We start from the raw sequence: 22,631 nt of genomic DNA on the forward strand, positions 1-22,631 counted from the left end.
TCAGTTTCAATTTCCACCACGGAAATCTCGAGCGCTCACAACATAATTACCCCTTTGTAACAAACCACAATTCAGGTTGCAGCCTTCCTTGGAAATAAGGTCTTCAATCGTACTTCTGATTTCCATCTCCTATTCCATTACATTTTTATCATCTACATTTCCTCATATATTTTCCTTGCAAGATAAAATACCTTCCACATTACGAATGAGGGCTCCAATGATTATTGGTCAGAGCATTGCTCTTGTAAAGCAGAGCTCATGGCCTCAAATCCCACTGGTGTCGCCACAAAGCAATCCTACCAAGCATATAAGCCAAATTCATTAGCCAGCTCTTTAAAGATTCCCAAATTCTATTTCAATGGTGCATGAATATGGATTAAGCAACAAACTCTGGCACAAGCTTCCCAATGCTGAAAATTAAAAGAAAACTATACTGTCTTAACCCATGACATTGTAAGAATTGGGAAAAAAAGTACATCAAATACCAAATTCAATTGGAAATTCAAATTAGAAAAAGCTAAACTATGACTAAAAAAGCTTTTTCGATGTTATTTGTACAAGATGTCTGTCATTTAGCCAAGTAGGAACATATTTCTGTGCAAATGATTGTAAAATCAATTTGTACCCATACTTTAAATCAAAAGTCTTAACAGCAACATAAACAGCAGAGCTATATGCTGTCTTTTTTGTTATATTCAACTTTTCGAAAACCTAAGCTTTTGTATGTCAGGATGGCCGAGCGGTCTAAGGCGTTGCGTTCAGGTCGCAGTCTCTCCTGGAGGCGTGGGTTCAAATCCCACTCCTGACAGTAAGGTTACATTTTATCTTTCTTCTATATATCCTCATACTAATTTAAAGGTAACAAAACATCCTAAAAATTGGACAAACACTCACTTCACACCTCAGTTTCAATTTCCACCACGGAAATCTCGAGCGCTCACAACATAATTACCCCTTTGAAACAAACCACAATTCAGGTTGCAGCCTTCCTTGGAAATAAGGTCTTCAATCGTACTTCTGATTTCCATCTCCTATTCCATTACATTTTTATCATCTACATTTCCTCATATATTTTCCTTGCAAGATAAAATACCTTCCACATTACGAATGAGGGCTCCAATGATTATTGGTCAGAGCATTGCTCTTGTAAAGCAGAGCTCATGGCCTCAAATCCCACTGGTGTCGCCACAAAGCAATCCTACCAAGCATATAAGCCAAATTCATTAGCCAGCTCTTTAAAGATTCCCAAATTCTATTTCAATGGTGCATGAATATGGATTAAGCAACAAACTCTGGCACAAGCTTCCCAATGCTGAAAATTAAAAGAAAACTATACTGTCTTAACCCATGACATTGTAAGAATTGGGGAAAAAAGTACATCATATACCAAATTCAATTGGAAATTCAAATTAGAAAAAGCTAAACTATGACTAAAAAAGCTTTTTCGATGTTATTTGTACAAGATGTCTGTCATTTAGCCAAGTAGGAACATATTTCTGTGCAAATGATTGTAAAATCAATTTGTACCCATACTTTAAATCAAAAGTCTTAACAGCAACATAAACAGCAGAGCTATATGCTGTCTTTTTTGTTATATTCAACTTTTCGAAAACCTAAGCTTTTGTATGTCAGGATGGCCGAGCGGTCTAAGGCGCTGCGTTCAGGTCGCAGTCTCTCCTGGAGGCGTGGGTTCAAATCCCACTCCTGACAGTAAGGTTACATTTTATCTCTCTTCTATATATCCTCATACTAATTTAAAGGTAACAAAACATCCTAAAAATTGGACAAACACTCACTTCACACCTCAGTTTCAATTTCCACCACGGAAATCTCGAGCGCTCACAACATAATTACCCCTTTGAAACAAACCACAATTCAGGTTGCAGCCTTCCTTGGAAATAAGTTCTTCAATCGTACTTCTGATTTCCATCTCCTATTCCATTACATTTTTATCATCTACATTTCCTCATATATTTTCCTTGCAAGATAAAATACCTTCCACATTACGAATGAGGGCTCCAATGATTATTGGTCAGAGCATTGCTCTTGTAAAGCAGAGCTCATGGCCTCAAATCCCACTGGTGTCGCTACAAAGCAATCCTACCAAGCATATAAGCCAAATTCATTAGCCAGCTCTTTAAAGATTCCCAAATTCTATTTCAATGGTGCATGAATATGGATTAAGCAACAAACTCTGGCACAAGCTTCCCAATGCTGAAAATTAAAAGAAAACTATACTGTCTTAACCCATGACATTGTAAGAATTGGGAAAAAAAGTACATCATATACCAAATTCAATTGGAAATTCAAATTAGAAAAAGCTAAACTATGACTAAAAAAGCTTTTTCGATGTTATTTGTACAAGATGTCTGTCATTTAGCCAAGTAGGAACATATTTCTGTGCAAATGATTGTAAAATCAATTTGTACCCATACTTTAAATCAAAAGTCTTAACAGCAACATAAACAGCAGAGCTATATGCTGTCTTTTTTGTTATATTCAACTTTTCGAAAACCTAAGCTTTTGTATGTCAGGATGGCCGAGCGGTCTAAGGCGCTGCGTTCAGGTCGCAGTCTCTCCTGGAGGCGTGGGTTCAAATCCCACTCCTGACAGTAAGGTTACATTTTATCTTTCTTCTATATATCCTCATACTAATTTAAAGGTAACAAAACATCCTAAAAATTGGACAAACACTCACTTCACACCTCAGTTTCAATTTCCACCACGGAAATCTCGAGCGCTCACAACATAATTACCCCTTTGTAACAAACCACAATTCAGGTTGCAGCCTTCCTTGGAAATAAGGTCTTCAATCGTACTTCTGATTTCCATCTCCTATTCCATTACATTTTTATCATCTACATTTCCTCATATATTTTCCTTGCAAGATAAAATACCTTCCACATTACGAATGAGGGCTCCAATGATTATTGGTCAGAGCATTGCTCTTGTAAAGCAGAGCTCATGGCCTCAAATCCCACTGGTGTCGCCACAAAGCAATCCTACCAAGCATATAAGCCAAATTCATTAGCCAGCTCTTTAAAGATTCCCAAATTCTATTTCAATGGTGCATGAATATGGATTAAGCAACAAACTCTGGCACAAGCTTCCCAATGCTGAAAATTAAAAGAAAACTATACTGTCTTAACCCATGACATTGTAAGAATTGGGAAAAAAAGTACATCAAATACCAAATTCAATTGGAAATTCAAATTAGAAAAAGCTAAACTATGACTAAAAAAGCTTTTTCGATGTTATTTGTACAAGATGTCTGTCATTTAGCCAAGTAGGAACATATTTCTGTGCAAATGATTGTAAAATCAATTTGTACCCATACTTTAAATCAAAAGTCTTAACAGCAACATAAACAGCAGAGCTATATGCTGTCTTTTTTGTTATATTCAACTTTTCGAAAACCTAAGCTTTTGTATGTCAGGATGGCCGAGCGGTCTAAGGCGTTGCGTTCAGGTCGCAGTCTCTCCTGGAGGCGTGGGTTCAAATCCCACTCCTGACAGTAAGGTTACATTTTATCTTTCTTCTATATATCCTCATACTAATTTAAAGGTAACAAAACATCCTAAAAATTGGACAAACACTCACTTCACACCTCAGTTTCAATTTCCACCACGGAAATCTCGAGCGCTCACAACATAATTACCCCTTTGAAACAAACCACAATTCAGGTTGCAGCCTTCCTTGGAAATAAGGTCTTCAATCGTACTTCTGATTTCCATCTCCTATTCCATTACATTTTTATCATCTACATTTCCTCATATATTTTCCTTGCAAGATAAAATACCTTCCACATTACGAATGAGGGCTCCAATGATTATTGGTCAGAGCATTGCTCTTGTAAAGCAGAGCTCATGGCCTCAAATCCCACTGGTGTCGCCACAAAGCAATCCTACCAAGCATATAAGCCAAATTCATTAGCCAGCTCTTTAAAGATTCCCAAATTCTATTTCAATGGTGCATGAATATGGATTAAGCAACAAACTCTGGCACAAGCTTCCCAATGCTGAAAATTAAAAGAAAACTATACTGTCTTAACCCATGACATTGTAAGAATTGGGGAAAAAAGTACATCATATACCAAATTCAATTGGAAATTCAAATTAGAAAAAGCTAAACTATGACTAAAAAAGCTTTTTCGATGTTATTTGTACAAGATGTCTGTCATTTAGCCAAGTAGGAACATATTTCTTTGCAAATGATTGTAAAATCAATTTGTACCCATACTTTAAATCAAAAGTCTTAACAGCAACATAAACAGCAGAGCTATATGCTGTCTTTTTTGTTATATTCAACTTTTCGAAAACCTAAGCTTTTGTATGTCAGGATGGCCGAGCGGTCTAAGGCGCTGCGTTCAGGTCGCAGTCTCTCCTGGAGGCGTGGGTTCAAATCCCACTCCTGACAGTAAGGTTACATTTTATCTTTCTTCTATATATCCTCATACTAATTTAAAGGTAACAAAACATCCTAAAAATTGGACAAACACTCACTTCACACCTCAGTTTCAATTTCCACCACGGAAATCTCGAGCGCTCACAACATAATTACCCCTTTGTAACAAACCACAATTCAGGTTGCAGCCTTCCTTGGAAATAAGGTCTTCAATCGTACTTCTGATTTCCATCTCCTATTCCATTACATTTTTATCATCTACATTTCCTCATATATTTTCCTTGCAAGATAAAATACCTTCCACATTACGAATGAGGGCTCCAATGATTATTGGTCAGAGCATTGCTCTTGTAAAGCAGAGCTCATGGCCTCAAATCCCACTGGTGTCGCCACAAAGCAATCCTACCAAGCATATAAGCCAAATTCATTAGCCAGCTCTTTAAAGATTCCCAAATTCTATTTCAATGGTGCATGAATATGGATTAAGCAACAAACTCTGGCACAAGCTTCCCAATGCTGAAAATTAAAAGAAAACTATACTGTCTTAACCCATGACATTGTAAGAATTGGGAAAAAAAGTACATCAAATACCAAATTCAATTGGAAATTCAAATTAGAAAAAGCTAAACTATGACTAAAAAAGCTTTTTCGATGTTATTTGTACAAGATGTCTGTCATTTAGCCAAGTAGGAACATATTTCTGTGCAAATGATTGTAAAATCAATTTGTACCCATACTTTAAATCAAAAGTCTTAACAGCAACATAAACAGCAGAGCTATATGCTGTCTTTTTTGTTATATTCAACTTTTCGAAAACCTAAGCTTTTGTATGTCAGGATGGCCGAGCGGTCTAAGGCGCTGCGTTCAGGTCGCAGTCTCTCCTGGAGGCGTGGGTTCAAATCCCACTCCTGACAGTAAGGTTACATTTTATCTTTCTTCTATATATCCTCATACTAATTTAAAGGTAACAAAACATCCTAAAAATTGGACAAACACTCACTTCACACCTCAGTTTCAATTTCCACCACGGAAATCTCGAGCGCTCACAACATAATTACCCCTTTGTAACAAACCACAATTCAGGTTGCAGCCTTCCTTGGAAATAAGGTCTTCAATCGTACTTCTGATTTCCATCTCCTATTCCATTACATTTTTATCATCTACATTTCCTCATATATTTTCCTTGCAAGATAAAATACCTTCCACATTACGAATGAGGGCTCCAATGATTATTGGTCAGAGCATTGCTCTTGTAAAGCAGAGCTCATGGCCTCAAATCCCACTGGTGTCGCCACAAAGCAATCCTACCAAGCATATAAGCCAAATTCATTAGCCAGCTCTTTAAAGATTCCCAAATTCTATTTCAATGGTGCATGAATATGGATTAAGCAACAAACTCTGGCACAAGCTTCCCAATGCTGAAAATTAAAAGAAAACTATACTGTCTTAACCCATGACATTGTAAGAATTGGGAAAAAAAGTACATCAAATACCAAATTCAATTGGAAATTCAAATTAGAAAAAGGTAAACTATGACTAAAAAAGCTTTTTCGATTTTATTTGTACAAGATGTCTGTCATTTAGCCAAGTAGGAACATATTTTTGTGCAAATGATTGTAAAATCAATTTGTACCCATACTTTAAATCAAAAGTCTTAACAGCAACATAAACAGCAGAGCTATATGCTGTCTTTTTTGTTATATTCAACTTTTCGAAAACCTAAGCTTTTGTATGTCAGGATGGCCGAGCGTTCTAAGGCGCTGCGTTCAGGTCGCAGTCTCTCCTGGAGGCGTGGGTTCAAATCCCACTCCTGACAGTAAGGTTACATTTTATCTTTCTTCTATATATCCTCATACTAATTTAAAGGTAACAAAACATCCTAAAAATTGGACAAACACTCACTTCACACCTCAGTTTCAATTTCCACCACGGAAATCTCGAGCGCTCACAACATAATTACCCCTTTGAAACAAACCACAATTCAGGTTGCAGCCTTCCTTGGAAATAAGGTCTTCAATCGTACTTCTGATTTCCATCTCCTATTCCATTACATTTTTATCATCTACATTTCCTCATATATTTTCCTTGCAAGATAAAAAACCTTCCACATTACGAATGAGGGCTCCAATGATTATTGGTCAGAGCATTGCTCTTGTAAAGCAGAGCTCATGGCCTCAAATCCCACTGGTGTCGCCACAAAGCAATCCTACCAAGCATATAAGCCAAATTCATTAGCCAGCTCTTTAAAGATTCCCAAATTCTATTTCAATGGTGCATGAATATGGATTAAGCAACAAACTCTGGCACAAGATTCCCAATGCTGAAAATTAAAAGAAAACTATACTGTCTTAACCCATGACATTGTAAGAATTGGGAAAAAAAGTACATCATATACCAAATTCAATTGGAAATTCAAATTGGAAAAAGCTAAACTATGACTAAAAAAGCTTTTTCGATGTTATTTGTACAAGATGTCTGTCATTTAGCCAAGTAGGAACATATTTCTGTGCAAATGATTGTAAAATCAATTTGTACCCATACTTTAAATCAAAAGTCTTAACAGCAACATAAACAGCAGAGCTATATGCTGTCTTTTTTGTTATATTCAACTTTTCGAAAACCTAAGCTTTTGTATGTCAGGATGGCCGAGCGTTCTAAGGCGCTGCGGTCGCAGTCTCTCCTGGAGGCGTGGGTTCAAATCCCACTCCTGATAGTAAGGTTACATTTTATCTTTCTTCTATATATCCTCATACTAATTTAAAGGTAACAAAACATCCTAAAAATTGGACAAACACTCACTTCACACCTCAGTTTCAATTTCCACCACGGAAATCTCGAGCGCTCACAACATAATTACCCCTTTGTAACAAACCACAATTCAGGTTGCAGCCTTCCTTGGAAATAAGGTCTTCAATCGTACTTCTGATTTCCATCTCCTATTCCATTACATTTTTATCATCTACATTTCCTCATATATTTTCCTTGCAAGATAAAATACCTTCCACATTACGAATGAGGACTCCAATGATTATTGGTCAGAGCATTGCTCTTGTAAAGCAGAGCTCATGGCCTCAAATCCCACTGGTGTCGCCACAAAGCAATCCTACCAAGCATATAAGCCAAATTCATTAGCCAGCTCTTTAAAGATTCCCAAATTCTATTTCAATGGTGCATGAATATGGATTAAGCAACAAACTCTGGCACAAGCTTCCCAATGCTGAAAATTAAAAGAAAACTATACTGTCTTAACCCATGACATTGTAAGAATTGGGAAAAAAAGTACATCATATACCAAATTCAATTGGAAATTCAAATTGGAAAAAGCTAAACTATGACTAAAAAAGCTTTTTCGATGTTATTTGTACAAGATGTCTGTCATTTAGCCAAGTAGGAACATATTTCTGTGCAAATGATTGTAAAATCAATTTGTACCCATACTTTAAATCAAAAGTCTTAACAGCAACATAAACAGCAGAGCTATATGCTGTCTTTTTTGTTATATTCAACTTTTCGAAAACCTAAGCTTTTGTATGTCAGGATGGCCGAGCGTTCTAAGGCGCTGCGTTCAGGTCGCAGTCTCTCCTGGAGGCGTGGGTTCAAATCCCACTCCTGACAGTAAGGTTACATTTTATCTTTCTTCTATATATCCTCATACTAATTTAAAGGTAACAAAACATCCTAAAAATTGGACAAACACTCACTTCACACCTCAGTTTCAATTTCCACCACGGAAATCTCGAGCGCTCACAACATAATTACCCCTTTGTAACAAACCACAATTCAGGTTGCAGCCTTCCTTGGAAATAAGGTCTTCAATCGTACTTCTGATTTCCATCTCCTATTCCATTACATTTTTATCATCTACATTTCCTCATATATTTTCCTTGCAAGATAAAATACCTTCCACATTACGAATGAGGGCTCCAATGATTATTGGTCAGAGCATTGCTCTTGTAAAGCAGAGCTCATGGCCTCAAATCCCACTGGTGTCGCCACAAAGCAATCCTACCAAGCATATAAGCCAAATTCATTAGCCAGCTCTTTAAAGATTCCCAAATTCTATTTCAATGGTGCATGAATATGGATTAAGCAACAAACTCTGGCACAAGATTCCCAATGCTGAAAATTAAAAGAAAACTATACTGTCTTAACCCATGACATTGTAAGAATTGGGAAAAAAAGTACATCATATACCAAATTCAATTGGAAATTCAAATTGGAAAAAGCTAAACTATGACTAAAAAAGCTTTTTCGATGTTATTTGTACAAGATGTCTGTCATTTAGCCAAGTAGGAACATATTTCTGTGCAAATGATTGTAAAATCAATTTGTACCCATACTTTAAATCAAAAGTCTTAACAGCAACATAAACAGCAGAGCTATATGCTGTCTTTTTTGTTATATTCAACTTTTCGAAAACCTAAGCTTTTGTATGTCAGGATGGCCGAGCGGTCTAAGGCGCTGCGTTCAGGTCGCAGTCTCTCCTGGAGGCGTGGGTTCAAATCCCACTCCTGACAGTAAGGTTACATTTTATCTTTCTTCTATATATCCTCATACTAATTTAAAGGTAACAAAACATCCTAAAAATTGGACAAACACTCACTTCACACCTCAGTTTCAATTTCCACCACGGAAATCTCGAGCGCTCACAACATAATTACCCCTTTGAAACAAACCACAATTCAGGTTGCAGCCTTCCTTGGAAATAAGGTCTTCAATCGTACTTCTGATTTCCATCTCCTATTCCATTACATTTTTATCATCTACATTTCCTCATATATTTTCCTTGCAAGATAAAATACCTTCCACATTACGAATGAGGGCTCCAATGATTATTGGTCAGAGCATTGCTCTTGTAAAGCAGAGCTCATGGCCTCAAATCCCACTGGTGTCGCCACAAAGCAATCCTACCAAGCATATAAGCCAAATTCATTAGCCAGCTCTTTAAAGATTCCCAAATTCTATTTCAATGGTGCATGAATATGGATTAAGCAACAAACTCTGGCACAAGCTTCCCAATGCTGAAAATTAAAAGAAAACTATACTGTCTTAACCCATGACATTGTAAGAATTGGGAAAAAAAGTACATCAAATACCAAATTCAATTGGAAATTCAAATTAGAAAAAGGTAAACTATGACTAAAAAAGCTTTTTCGATGTTATTTGTACAAGATGTCTGTCATTTAGCCAAGTAGGAACATATTTCTGTGCAAATGATTGTAAAATCAATTTGTACCCATACTTTAAATCAAAAGTCTTAACAGCAACATAAACAGCAGAGCTATATGCTGTCTTTTTTGTTATATTCAACTTTTCGAAAATCTAAGCTTTTGTATGTCAGGATGGCCGAGCGTTCTAAGGCACTGCGTTCAGGTCGCAGTCTCTCCTGGAGGCGTGGGTTCAAATCCCACTCCTGACAGTAAGGTTACATTTTATCTTTCTTCTATATATCCTCATACTAATTTAAAGGTAACAAAACATCCTAAAAATTGGACAAACACTCACTTCACACCTCAGTTTCAATTTCCACCACGGAAATCTCGAGCGCTCACAACATAATTACCCCTTTGTAACAAACCACAATTCAGGTTGCAGCCTTCCTTGGAAATAAGGTCTTCAATCGTACTTCTGATTTCCATCTCCTATTCCATTACATTTTTATCATCTACATTTCCTCATATATTTTCCTTGCAAGATAAAATACCTTCCACATTACGAATGAAGGCTCCAATGATTATTGGTCAGAGCATTGCTCTTGTAAAGCAGAGCTCATGGCCTCAAATCCCACTGGTGTCGCCACAAAGCAATCCTACCAAGCATATAAGCCAAATTCATTAGCCAGCTCTTTAAAGATTCCCAAATTCTATTTCAATGGTGCATGAATATGGATTAAGCAACAAACTCTGGCACAAGCTTCCCAATGCTGAAAATTAAAAGAAAACTATACTGTCTTAACCCATGACATTGTAAGAATTGGGAAAAAAAGTACATCAAATACCAAATTCAATTGGAAATTCAAATTAGAAAAAGCTAAACTATGACTAAAAAAGCTTTTTCGATGTTATTTGTACAAGATGTCTGTCATTTAGCCAAGTAGGAACATATTTCTGTGCAAATGATTGTAAAATCAATTTGTACCCATACTTTAAATCAAAAGTCTTAACAGCAACATAAACAGCAGAGCTATATGCTGTCTTTTTTGTTATATTCAACTTTTCGAAAACCTAAGCTTTTGTATGTCAGGATGGCCGAGCGGTCTAAGGCGCTGCGTTCAGGTCGCAGTCTCTCCTGGAGGCGTGGGTTCAAATCCCACTCCTGACAGTAAGGTTACATTTTATCTTTCTTCTATATATCCTCATACTAATTTAAAGGTAACAAAACATCCTAAAAATTGGACAAACACTCACTTCACACCTCAGTTTCAATTTCCACCACGGAAATCTCGAGCGCTCACAACATAATTACCCCTTTGTAACAAACCACAATTCAGGTTGCAGCCTTCCTTGGAAATAAGGTCTTCAATCGTACTTCTGATTTCCATCTCCTATTCCATTACATTTTTATCATCTACATTTCCTCATATATTTTCCTTGCAAGATAAAATACCTTCCACATTACGAATGAGGGCTCCAATGATTATTGGTCAGAGCATTGCTCTTGTAAAGCAGAGCTCATGGCCTCAAATCCCACTGGTGTCGCCACAAAGCAATCCTACCAAGCATATAAGCCAAATTCATTAGCCAGCTCTTTAAAGATTCCCAAATTCTATTTCAATGGTGCATGAATATGGATTAAGCAACAAACTCTGGCACAAGCTTCCCAATGCTGAAAATTAAAAGAAAACTATACTGTCTTAACCCATGACATTGTAAGAATTGGGAAAAAAAAGTACATCAAATACCAAATTCAATTGGAAATTCAAATTAGAAAAAGGTAAACTATGACTAAAAAAGCTTTTTCGATGTTATTTGTACAAGATGTCTGTCATTTAGCCAAGTAGGAACATATTTCTGTGCAAATGATTGTAAAATCAATTTGTACCCATACTTTAAATCAAAAGTCTTAACAGCAACATAAACAGCAGAGCTATATGCTGTCTTTTTTGTTATATTCAACTTTTCGAAAACCTAAGCTTTTGTATGTCAGGATGGCCGAGCGTTCTAAGGCGCTGCGTTCAGGTCGCAGTCTCTCCTGGAGGCGTGGGTTCAAATCCCACTCCTGACAGTAAGGTTACATTTTATCTTTCTTCTATATATCCTCATACTAATTTAAAGGTAACAAAACATCCTAAAAATTGGACAAACACTCACTTCACACCTCAGTTTCAATTTCCACCACGGAAATCTCGAGCGCTCACAACATAATTACCCCTTTGTAACAAACCACAATTCAGGTTGCAGCCTTCCTTGGAAATAAGGTCTTCAATCGTACTTCTGATTTCCATCTCCTATTCCATTACATTTTTATCATCTACATTTCCTCATATATTTTCCTTGCAAGATAAAATACCTTCCACATTACGAATGAGGGCTCCAATGATTATTGGTCAGAGCATTGCTCTTGTAAAGCAGAGCTCATGGCCTCAAATCCCACTGGTGTCGCCACAAAGCAATCCTACCAAGCATATAAGCCAAATTCATTAGCCAGCTCTTTAAAGATTCCCAAATTCTATTTCAATGGTGCATGAATATGGATTAAGCAACAAACTCTGGCACAAGCTTCCCAATGCTGAAAATTAAAAGAAAACTATACTGTCTTAACCCATGACATTGTAAGAATTGGGAAAAAAAGTACATCAAATACCAAATTCAATTGGAAATTCAAATTAGAAAAAGCTAAACTATGACTAAAAAAGCTTTTTCGATGTTATTTGTACAAGATGTCTGTCATTTAGCCAAGTAGGAACATATTTCTGTGCAAATGATTGTAAAATCAATTTGTACCCATACTTTAAATCAAAAGTCTTAACAGCAACATAAACAGCAGAGCTATATGCTGTCTTTTTTGTTATATTCAACTTTTCGAAAACCTAAGCTTTTGTATGTCAGGATGGCCGAGCGTTCTAAGGCGCTGCGTTCAGGTCGCAGTCTCTCCTGGAGGCGTGGGTTCAAATCCCACTCCTGACAGTAAGGTTACATTTTATCTTTCTTCTATATATCCTCATACTAATTTAAAGGTAACAAAACATCCTAAAAATTGGACAAACACTCACTTCACACCTCAGTTTCAATTTCCACCACGGAAATCTCGAGCGCTCACAACATAATTACCCCTTTGTAACAAACCACAATTCAGGTTGCAGCCTTCCTTGGAAATAAGGTCTTCAATCGTACTTCTGATTTCCATCTCCTATTCCATTACATTTTTATCATCTACATTTCCTCATATATTTTCCTTGCAAGATAAAATACCTTCCACATTACGAATGAGGGCTCCAATGATTATTGGTCAGAGCATTGCTCTTGTAAAGCAGAGCTCATGGCCTCAAATCCCACTGGTGTCGCCACAAAGCAATCCTACCAAGCATATAAGCCAAATTCATTAGCCAGCTCTTTAAAGATTCCCAAATTCTATTTCAATGGTGCATGAATATGGATTAAGCAACAAACTCTGGCACAAGCTTCCCAATGCTGAAAATTAAAAGAAAACTATACTGTCTTAACCCATGACATTGTAAGAATTGGGAAAAAAAAGTACATCAAATACCAAATTCAATTGGAAATTCAAATTAGAAAAAGGTAAACTATGACTAAAAAAGCTTTTTCGATGTTATTTGTACAAGATGTCTGTCATTTAGCCAAGTAGGAACATATTTCTGTGCAAATGATTGTAAAATCAATTTGTACCCATACTTTAAATCAAAAGTCTTAACAGCAACATAAACAGCAGAGCTATATGCTGTCTTTTTTGTTATATTCAACTTTTCGAAAACCTAAGCTTTTGTATGTCAGGATGGCCGAGCGTTCTAAGGCACTGCGTTCAGGTCGCAGTCTCTCCTGGAGGCGTGGGTTCAAATCCCACTCCTGACAGTAAGGTTACATTTTATCTTTCTTCTATATATCCTCATACTAATTTAAAGGTAACAAAACATCCTAAAAATTGGACAAACACTCACTTCACACCTCAGTTTCAATTTCCACCACGGAAATCTCGAGCGCTCACAACATAATTACCCCTTTGTAACAAACCACAATTCAGGTTGCAGCCTTCCTTGGAAATAAGGTCTTCAATCGTACTTCTGATTTCCATCTCCTATTCCATTACATTTTTATCATCTACATTTCCTCATATATTTTCCTTGAAAGATAAAATACCTTCCACATTACGAATGAGGGCTCCAATGATTATTGGTCAGAGCATTGCTCTTGTAAAGCAGAGCTCATGGCCTCAAATCCCACTGGTGTCGCCACAAAGCAATCCTACCAAGCATATAAGCCAAATTCATTAGCCAGCTCTTTAAAGATTCCCAAATTCTATTTCAATGGTGCATGAATATGGATTAAGCAACAAACTCTGGCACAAGCTTCCCAATGCTGAAAATTAAAAGAAAACTATACTGTCTTAACCCATGACATTGTAAGAATTGGGAAAAAAAAGTACATCAAATACCAAATTCAATTGGAAATTCAAATTAGAAAAAGGTAAACTATGACTAAAAAAGCTTTTTCGATGTTATTTGTACAAGATGTCTGTCATTTAGCCAAGTAGGAACATATTTCTGTGCAAATGATTGTAAAATCAATTTGTACCCATACTTTAAATCAAAAGTCTTAACAGCAACATAAACAGCAGAGCTATATGCTGTCTTTTTTGTTATATTCAACTTTTCGAAAACCTAAGCTTTTGTATGTCAGGATGGCCGAGCGTTCTTAGGCACTGCGTTCAGGTCGCAGTCTCTCCTGGAGGCGTGGGTTCAAATTCCACTCCTGACAGTAAGGTTACATTTTATCTTTCTTCTATATATCCTCATACTAATTTAAAGGTAACAAAACATCCTAAAAATTGGACAAACACTCACTTCACACCTCAGTTTCAATTTCCACCACGGAAATCTCGAGCGCTCACAACATAATTACCCCTTTGTAACAAACCACAATTCAGGTTGCAGCCTTCCTTGGAAATAAGGTCTTCAATCGTACTTCTGATTTCCATCTCCTATTCCATTACATTTTTATCATCTACATTTCCTCATATATTTTCCTTGAAAGATAAAATACCTTCCACATTACGAATGAGGGCTCCAATGATTATTGGTCAGAGCATTGCTCTTGTAAAGCAGAGCTCATGGCCTCAAATCCCACTGGTGTCGCCACAAAGCAATCCTACCAAGCATATAAGCCAAATTCATTAGCCAGCTCTTTAAAGATTCCCAAATTCTATTTCAATGGTGCATGAATATGGATTAAGCAACAAACTCTGGCACAAGCTTCCCAATGCTGAAAATTAAAAGAAAACTATACTGTCTTAACCCATGACATTGTAAGAATTGGGAAAAAAAGTACATCAAATACCAAATTCAATTGGAAATTCAAATTAGAAAAAGCTAAACTATGACTAAAAAAGCTTTTTCGATGTTATTTGTACAAGATGTCTGTCATTTAGCCAAGTAGGAACATATTTCTGTGCAAATGATTGTAAAATCAATTTGTACCCATACTTTAAATCAAAAGTCTTAACAGCAACATAAACAGCAGAGCTATATGCTGTCTTTTTTGTTATATTCAACTTTTCGAAAACCTAAGCTTTTGTATGTCAGGATGGCCGAGCGGTCTAAGGCGCTGCGTTCAGGTCGCAGTCTCTCCTGGAGGCGTGGGTTCAAATCCCACTCCTGACAGTAAGGTTACATTTTATCTTTCTTCTATATATCCTCATACTACTTTAAAGGTAACAAAACATCCTAAAAATTGGACAAACACTCACTTCACACCTCAGTTTCAATTTCCACCACGGAAATCTCGAGCGCTCACAACATAATTACCCCTTTGTAACAAACCACAATTCAGGTTGCAGCCTTCCTTGGAAATAAGGTCTTCAATCGTACTTCTGATTTCCATCTCCTATTCCATTACATTTTTATCATCTACATTTCCTCATATATTTTCCTTGCAAGATAAAATACCTTCCACATTACGAATGAGGGCTCCAATGATTATTGGTCAGAGCATTGCTCTTGTAAAGCAGAGCTCATGGCCTCAAATCCCACTGGTGTCGCCACAAAGCAATCCTACCAAGCATATAAGCCAAATTCATTAGCCAGCTCTTTAAAGATTCCCAAATTCTATTTCAATGGTGCATGAATATGGATTAAGCAACAAACTCTGGCACAAGCTTCCCAATGCTGAAAATTAAAAGAAAACTATACTGTCTTAACCCATGACATTGTAAGAATTGGGAAAAAAAAAGTACATCAAATACCAAATTCAATTGGAAATTCAAATTAGAAAAAGGTAAACTATGACTAAAAAAGCTTTTTCGATGTTATTTGTACAAGATGTCTGTCATTTAGCCAAGTAGGAACATATTTCTGTGCAAATGATTGTAAAATCAATTTGTACCCATACTTTAAATCAAAAGTCTTAACAGCAACATAAACAGCAGAGCTATATGCTGTCTTTTTTGTTATATTCAACTTTTCGAAAACCTAAGCTTTTGTATGTCAGGATGGCCGAGCGTTCTAAGGCACTGCGTTCAGGTCGCAGTCTCTCCTGGAGGCGTGGGTTCAAATCCCACTCCTGACAGTAAGGTTACATTTTATCTTTCTTCTATATATCCTCATACTAATTTAAAGGTAACAAAACATCCTAAAAATTGGACAAACACTCACTTCACACCTCAGTTTCAATTTCCACCACGGAAATCTCGAGCGCTCACAACATAATTACCCCTTTGTAACAAACCACAATTCAGGTTGCAGCCTTCCTTGGAAATAAGGTCTTCAATCGTACTTCTGATTTCCATCTCCTATTCCATTACATTTTTATCATCTACATTTCCTCATATATTTTCCTTGAAAGATAAAATACCTTCCACATTACGAATGAGGGCTCCAATGATTATTGGTCAGAGCATTGCTCTTGTAAAGCAGAGCTCATGGCCTCAAATCCCACTGGTGTCGCCACAAAGCAATCCTACCAAGCATATAAGCCAAATTCATTAGCCAGCTCTTTAAAGATTCCCAAATTCTATTTCAATGGTGCATGAATATGGATTAAGCAACAAACTCTGGCACAAGCTTCCCAATGCTGAAAATTAAAAGAAAACTATACTGTCTTAACCCATGACATTGTAAGAATTGGGAAAAAAAAGTACATCAAATACCAAATTCAATTGGAAATTCAAATTAGAAAAAGGTAAACTATGACTAAAAAAGCTTTTTCGATGTTATTTGTACAAGATGTCTGTCATTTAGCCAAGTAGGAACATATTTCTGTGCAAATGATTGTAAAATCAATTTGTACCCATACTTTAAATCAAAAGTCTTAACAGCAACATAAACAGCAGAGCTATATGCTGTCTTTTTTGTTATATTCAACTTTTCGAAAACCTAAGCTTTTGTATGTCAGGATGGCCGAGCGTTCTAAGGCACTGCGTTCAGGTCGCAGTCTCTCCTGGAGGCGTGGGTTCAAATCCCACTCCTGACAGTAAGGTTACATTTTATCTTTCTTCTATATATCCTCATACTAATTTAAAGGTAACAAAACATCCTAAAAATTGGACAAACACTCACTTCACACCTCAGTTTCAATTTCCACCACGGAAATCTCGAGCGCTCACAACATAATTACCCCTTTGTAACAAACCACAATTCAGGTTGCAGCCTTCCTTGGAAATAAGGTCTTCAATCGTACTTCTGATTTCCATCTCCTATTCCATTACATTTTTATCATCTACATTTCCTCATATATTTTCCTTGAAAGATAAAATACCTTCCACATTACGAATGAGGGCTCCAATGATTATTGGTGAGAGCATTGCTCTTGTAAAGCAGAGCTCATGGCCTCAAATCCCACTGGTGTCGCCACAAAGCAATCCTACCAAGCATATAAGCCAAATTCATTAGCCAGCTCTTTAAAGATTCCCAAATTCTATTTCAATGGTGCATGAATATGGATTAAGCAACAAACTCTGGCACAAGCTTCCCAATGCTGAAAATTAAAAGAAAACTATACTGTCTTAACCCATGACATTGTAAGAATTGGGAAAAAAAGTACATCAAATACCAAATTCAATTGGAAATTCAAATTAGAAAAAGCTAAACTATGACTAAAAAAGCTTTTTCGATGTTATTTGTACAAGATGTCTGTCATTTAGCCAAGTAGGAACATATTTCTGTGCAAATGATTGTAAAATCAATTTGTACCCATACTTTAAATCAAAAGTCTTAACAGCAACATAAACAGCAGAGCTATATGCTGTCTTTTTTGTTATATTCAACTTTTCGAAAACCTAAGCTTTTGTATGTCAGGATGGCCGAGCGGTCTAAGGCGCTGCGTTCAGGTCGCAGTCTCTCCTGGAGGCGTGGGTTCAAATCCCACTCCTGACAGTAAGGTTACATTTTATCTTTCTTCTATATATCCTCATACTAATTTAAAGGTAACAAAACATCCTAAAAATTGGACAAACACTCACTTCACACCTCAGTTTCAATTTCCACCACGGAAATCTCGAGCGCTCACAACATAATTACCCCTTTGTAACAAACCACAATTCAGGTTGCAGCCTTCCTTGGAAATAAGGTCTTCAATCGTACTTCTGATTTCCATCTCCTATTCCATTACATTTTTATCATCTACATTTCCTCATATATTTTCCTTGCAAGATAAAATACCTTCCACATTACGAATGAGGGCTCCAATGATTATTGGTCAGAGCATTGCTCTTGTAAAGCAGAGCTCATGGCCTCAAATCCCACTGGTGTCGCCACAAAGCAATCCTACCAAGCATATAAGCCAAATTCATTAGCCAGCTCTTTAAAGATTCCCAAATTCTATTTCAATGGTGCATGAATATGGATTAAGCAACAAACTCTGGCACAAGCTTCCCAATGCTGAAAATTAAAAGAAAACTATACTGTCTTAACCCATGACATTGTAAGAATTGGGAAAAAAAAGTACATCAAATACCAAATTCAATTGGAAATTCAAATTAGAAAAAGGTAAACTATGACTAAAAAAGCTTTTTCGATGTTATTTGTACAAGATGTCTGTCATTTAGCCAAGTAGGAACATATTTCTGTGCAAATGATTGTAAAATCAATTTGTACCCATACTTTAAATCAAAAGTCTTAACAGCAACATAAACAGCAGAGCTATATGCTGTCTTTTTTGTTATATTCAACTTTTCGAAAACCTGAACTTTTGTATGTCAGGATGGCCGAGCGGTCTAAGGCGCTGCGTTCAGGTCGCAGTCTCTCCTGGAGGCGTGGGTTCAAATCCCACTCCTGACAGTAAGGTTACATTTTATCTTTCTTCTATATATCCTCATACTAATTTAAAGGTAACAAAACATCCTAAAAATTGGATAAACACTCACTTCACACCTCAGTTTCAATTTCCACCACGGAAATCTCGAACGCTCACAACATAATTACCCCTTTGTAACAAACCACAATTCAGGTTGCAGCCTTCCTTGGAAATAAGGTCTTCAATCGTACTTCTGATTTCCATCTCCTATTCCATTACATTTTTATCATCTACATTTCCTCATATATTTTCCTTGCAAGATAAAATACCTTCCACATTACGAATGAGGGCTCCAATGATTATTGGTCAGAGCATTGCTCTTGTAAAGCAGAGCTCATGGCCTCAAATCCCACTGGTGTCGCCACAAAGCAATCCTACCAAGCATATAAGCCAAATTCATTAGCCAGCTCTTTAAAGATTCCCAAATTCTATTTCAATGGTGCATGAATATGGATTAAGCAACAAACTCTGGCACAAACTTCCCAATGCTGAAAATTAAAAGAAAACTATACTGTCTTAACCCATGACATTGTAAGAATTGGGAAAAAAAGTACATCAAATACCAAATTCAATTGGAAATTCAAATTGGAAAAAGCTAAACTATGACTAAAAAAGCTTTTTCGATGTTATTTGTACAAGATGTCTGTCATTTAGCCAAGTAGGAACATATTTCTGTGCAAATGATTGTAAAATCAATTTGTACCCATACTTTAAATCAAAAGTCTTAACAGCAACATAAACAGCAGAGCTATATGCTGTCTTTTTTGTTATATTCAACTTTTCGAAAAACTAAGCTTTTGTGTATCAGGATGGCCGAGCGGTCTAAGGCGCTGCGTTCAGGTCGCAGTCTCTCCTGGAGGCGTGGGTTCAAATCCCACTCCTGACAGTAAGGTTACATTTTATCTTTCTTCTATATATCCTCATACTAATTTAAAGGTAACAAAACATCCTAAAAATTGGACAAACACTCACTTCACACCTCAGTTTCAATTTCCACCACGGAAATCTCGAGCGCTCACAACATAATTACCCCTTTGTAACAAACCACAATTCAGGTTGCAGCCTTCCTTGGAAATAAGGTCTTCAATCGTACTTCTGATTTCCATCTCCTATTCCATTACATTTTTATCATCTACATTTCCTCATATATTTTCCTTGAAAGATAAAATACCTTCCACATTACGAATGAGGGCTCCAATGATTATTGGTCAGAGCATTGCTCTTGTAAAGCAGAGCTCATGGCCTCAAATCCCACTGGTGTCGCCACAAAGCAATCCTACCAAGCATATAAGCCAAATTCATTAGCCAGCTCTTTAAAGATTCCCAAATTCTATTTCAATGGTGCATGAATATGGATTAAGCAACAAACTCTGGCACAAGCTTCCCAATGCTGAAAATTAAAAGAAAACTATACTGTCTTAACCCATGACATTGTAAGAATTGGGAAAAAAAGTACATCAAATACCAAATTCAATTGGAAATTCAAATTAGAAAAAGCTAAACTATGACTAAAAAAGCTTTTTCGATGTTATTTGTACAAGATGTCTGTCATTTAGCCAAGTAGGAACATATTTCTGTGCAAATGATTGTAAAATCAATTTGTACCCATACTTTAAATCAAAAGTCTTAACAGCAACATAAACAGCAGAGCTATATGCTGTCTTTTTTGTTATATTCAACTTTTCGAAAACCTAAGCTTTTGTATGTCAGGATGGCCGAGCGGTCTAAGGCGCTGCATTCAGGTCGCAGTCTCTCCTGGAGGCGTGGGTTCAAATCCCACTCCTGACAGTAAGGTTACATTTTATCTTTCTTCTATATATCCTCATACTAATTTAAAGGTAACAAAACATCCTAAAAATTGGACAAACACTCACTTCACACCTCAGTTTCAATTTCCACCACGGAAATCTCGAGCGCTCACAACATAATTACCCCTTTGTAACAAACCACAATTCAGGTTGCAGCCTTCCTTGGAAATAAGGTCTTCAATCGTACTTCTGATTTCCATCTCCTATTCCATTACATTTTTATCATCTACATTTCCTCATATATTTTCCTTGCAAGATAAAATACCTTCCACATTACGAATGAGGGCTCTAATGATTATTGGTCAGAGCATTGCTCTTGTAAAGCAGAGCTCATGGCCTCAAATCCCACTGGTGTCGCCACAAAGCAATCCTACCAAGCATATAAGCCAAATTCATTAGCCAGCTCTTTAAAGATTCCCAAATTCTATTTCAATGGTGCATGAATATGGATTAAGCAACAAACTCTGGCACAAGCTTCCCAATGCTGAAAATTAAAAGAAAACTATACTGTCTTAACCCATGACATTGTAAGAATTGGGAAAAAAAAGTACATCAAATACCAAATTCAATTGGAAATTCAAATTAGAAAAAGGTAAACTATGACTAAAAAAGCTTTTTCGATGTTATTTGTACAAGATGTCTGTCATTTAGCCAAGTAGGAACATATTTCTGTGCAAATGATTGTAAAATCAATTTGTACCCATACTTTAAATCAAAAGTCTTAACAGCAACATAAACAGCAGAGCTATATGCTGTCTTTTTTGTTATATTCAACTTTTCGAAAACCTGAACTTTTGTATGTCAGGATGGCCGAGCGGTCTAAGGCGCTGCGTTCAGGTCGCAGTCTCTCCTGGAGGCGTGGGTTCAAATCCCACTCCTGACAGTAAGGTTACATTTTATCTTTCTTCTATATATCCTCATACTAATTTAAAGGTAACAAAACATCCTAAAAATTGGATAAACACTCACTTCACACCTCAGTTTCAATTTCCACCACGGAAATCTCGAACGCTCACAACATAATTACCCCTTTGTAACAAACCACAATTCAGGTTGCAGCCTTCCTTGGAAATAAGGTCTTCAATCGTACTTCTGATTTCCATCTCCTATTCCATTACATTTTTATCATCTACATTTCCTCATATATTTTCCTTGCAAGATAAAATACCTTCCACATTACGAATGAGGGCTCCAATGATTATTGGTCAGAGCATTGCTCTTGTAAAGCAGAGCTCATGGCCTCAAATCCCACTGGTGTCGCCACAAAGCAATCCTACCAAGCATATAAGCCAAATTCATTAGCCAGCTCTTTAAAGATTCCCAAATTCTATTTCAATGGTGCATGAATATGGATTAAGCAACAAACTCTGGCACAAACTTCCCAATGCTGAAAATTAAAAGAAAACTATACTGTCTTAACCCATGACATTGTAAGAATTGGGAAAAAAAGTACATCAAATACCAAATTCAATTGGAAATTCAAATTGGAAAAAGCTAAACTATGACTAAAAAAGCTTTTTCGATGTTATTTGTACAAGATGTCTGTCATTTAGCCAAGTAGGAACATATTTCTGTGCAAATGATTGTAAAATCAATTTGTACCCATACTTTAAATCAAAAGTCTTAACAGCAACATAAACAGCAGAGCTATATGCTGTCTTTTTTGTTATATTCAACTTTTCGAAAAACTAAGCTTTTGTGTATCAGGATGGCCGAGCGGTCTAAGGCGCTGCGTTCAGGTCGCAGTCTCTCCTGGAGGCGTGGGTTCAAATCCCACTCCTGACAGTAAGGTTACATTTTATCTTTCTTCTATATATCCTCATACTAATTTAAAGGTAACAAAACATCCTAAAAATTGGACAAACACTCACTTCACACCTCAGTTTCAATTTCCACCACGGAAATCTCGAGCGCTCACAACATAATTACCCCTTTGTAACAAACCACAATTCAGGTT

At 36.7% G+C, this 22,631-nt stretch overlaps 12 non-coding genes across 12 annotated transcripts; all 12 read left to right on the plus strand.

Moving 5' to 3' along the window:
• The first annotated feature begins 725 nt into the window (after positions 1-725).
• Positions 726-808, plus strand: TRNAL-CAG (transfer RNA leucine (anticodon CAG)). The gene has a single exon. It is a non-coding gene; the product is annotated as a tRNA-Leu (tRNA).
• Positions 809-1,627: 819 nt separating this feature from the next.
• On the plus strand, positions 1,628-1,710 carry TRNAL-CAG (transfer RNA leucine (anticodon CAG)). The gene has a single exon. It is a non-coding gene; the product is annotated as a tRNA-Leu (tRNA).
• An 819-nt stretch (positions 1,711-2,529) lies between these two features.
• On the plus strand, positions 2,530-2,612 carry TRNAL-CAG (transfer RNA leucine (anticodon CAG)). Its single transcript has one exon. It is a non-coding gene; the product is annotated as a tRNA-Leu (tRNA).
• An 819-nt stretch (positions 2,613-3,431) lies between these two features.
• Positions 3,432-3,514, plus strand: TRNAL-CAG (transfer RNA leucine (anticodon CAG)). The gene has a single exon. It is a non-coding gene; the product is annotated as a tRNA-Leu (tRNA).
• An 819-nt stretch (positions 3,515-4,333) lies between these two features.
• TRNAL-CAG (transfer RNA leucine (anticodon CAG)) lies at positions 4,334-4,416 on the plus strand. The gene has a single exon. It is a non-coding gene; the product is annotated as a tRNA-Leu (tRNA).
• Positions 4,417-5,235: 819 nt separating this feature from the next.
• Positions 5,236-5,318, plus strand: TRNAL-CAG (transfer RNA leucine (anticodon CAG)). The gene has a single exon. It is a non-coding gene; the product is annotated as a tRNA-Leu (tRNA).
• Positions 5,319-8,838: 3,520 nt separating this feature from the next.
• TRNAL-CAG (transfer RNA leucine (anticodon CAG)) lies at positions 8,839-8,921 on the plus strand. Its single transcript has one exon. It is a non-coding gene; the product is annotated as a tRNA-Leu (tRNA).
• Positions 8,922-10,642: 1,721 nt separating this feature from the next.
• On the plus strand, positions 10,643-10,725 carry TRNAL-CAG (transfer RNA leucine (anticodon CAG)). Its single transcript has one exon. It is a non-coding gene; the product is annotated as a tRNA-Leu (tRNA).
• Positions 10,726-15,155: 4,430 nt separating this feature from the next.
• Positions 15,156-15,238, plus strand: TRNAL-CAG (transfer RNA leucine (anticodon CAG)). Its single transcript has one exon. It is a non-coding gene; the product is annotated as a tRNA-Leu (tRNA).
• A 2,626-nt stretch (positions 15,239-17,864) lies between these two features.
• Positions 17,865-17,947, plus strand: TRNAL-CAG (transfer RNA leucine (anticodon CAG)). The gene has a single exon. It is a non-coding gene; the product is annotated as a tRNA-Leu (tRNA).
• Positions 17,948-18,767: 820 nt separating this feature from the next.
• Positions 18,768-18,850, plus strand: TRNAL-CAG (transfer RNA leucine (anticodon CAG)). The gene has a single exon. It is a non-coding gene; the product is annotated as a tRNA-Leu (tRNA).
• A 2,624-nt stretch (positions 18,851-21,474) lies between these two features.
• TRNAL-CAG (transfer RNA leucine (anticodon CAG)) lies at positions 21,475-21,557 on the plus strand. The gene has a single exon. It is a non-coding gene; the product is annotated as a tRNA-Leu (tRNA).
• The last annotated feature ends 1,074 nt before the right edge of the window (positions 21,558-22,631 follow it).

This window comes from Mixophyes fleayi, chromosome 1 (genome assembly GCF_038048845.1).
Source record: "Mixophyes fleayi isolate aMixFle1 chromosome 1, aMixFle1.hap1, whole genome shotgun sequence".
Classification (NCBI taxonomy): domain Eukaryota; kingdom Metazoa; phylum Chordata; class Amphibia; order Anura; family Limnodynastidae; genus Mixophyes; species Mixophyes fleayi.